We start from the raw sequence: 623 nt of genomic DNA, 5'->3' as shown, positions 1-623 counted from the left end.
TTCTGGGTACAAAGTCACTTGGAATGTGGTCCTTGGCTCTCGGTCCTTGCCCCTTGGACTATCCTGCTTAGTTGGGGAGAGCAACATCACAGGACAGTGATTGGTATGTGACAGAGGCAGGCCCAGAGGAGGTGGGAGTGGGAGAGGGAGACTGGCCTAGTTGTGGATGTCAGACAGCTCCGGTCATGGTATTTTCCAGGCTGGGTGGATGCCTGGCAGGCAGAGGGAGAGAGGGGCATGGGCCCAGGGCAGTGACTCGCAGGCTGTCCATGCAGCCTTTCTGCATGGCTACTTCTTCACAAGTTCTGTCTTTCCAACTGGACTTCAAATGCCTTAAGGCCATGGAGACTGCAGGGTTTGGAAGTGATGGTGGGAAGGGGCAGAATTTGAGTGGCACCAAGGAGAGTCCCCCCCAGAGCTCCCTGCCCAAACATCATCTGTCACCACGCTTCCATTCCATCCTGGCCCCTCATTCCCTGGGGTGTGTCAGGGGAAGTAAAGGACCTCGTGGGTAGGTGCCTGCTGGAAATAGATGTCTAGGGGTTGGGAACTAGGGAAGAAGGGGACAACGTGGGGAGGGAAGGGATGCCAGTGAGCAAAGATGCACTTGGACTTTTGCAACG

The sequence above is a fragment of the Mustela putorius genome, unplaced genomic scaffold (assembly GCF_011764305.1).
Source record: "Mustela putorius furo isolate JIRA1106 unplaced genomic scaffold, ASM1176430v1.1 tig00003853_pilon_pilon_pilon, whole genome shotgun sequence".
Classification (NCBI taxonomy): domain Eukaryota; kingdom Metazoa; phylum Chordata; class Mammalia; order Carnivora; family Mustelidae; genus Mustela; species Mustela putorius.
This window is presented reverse-complemented; position numbering follows the sequence as displayed.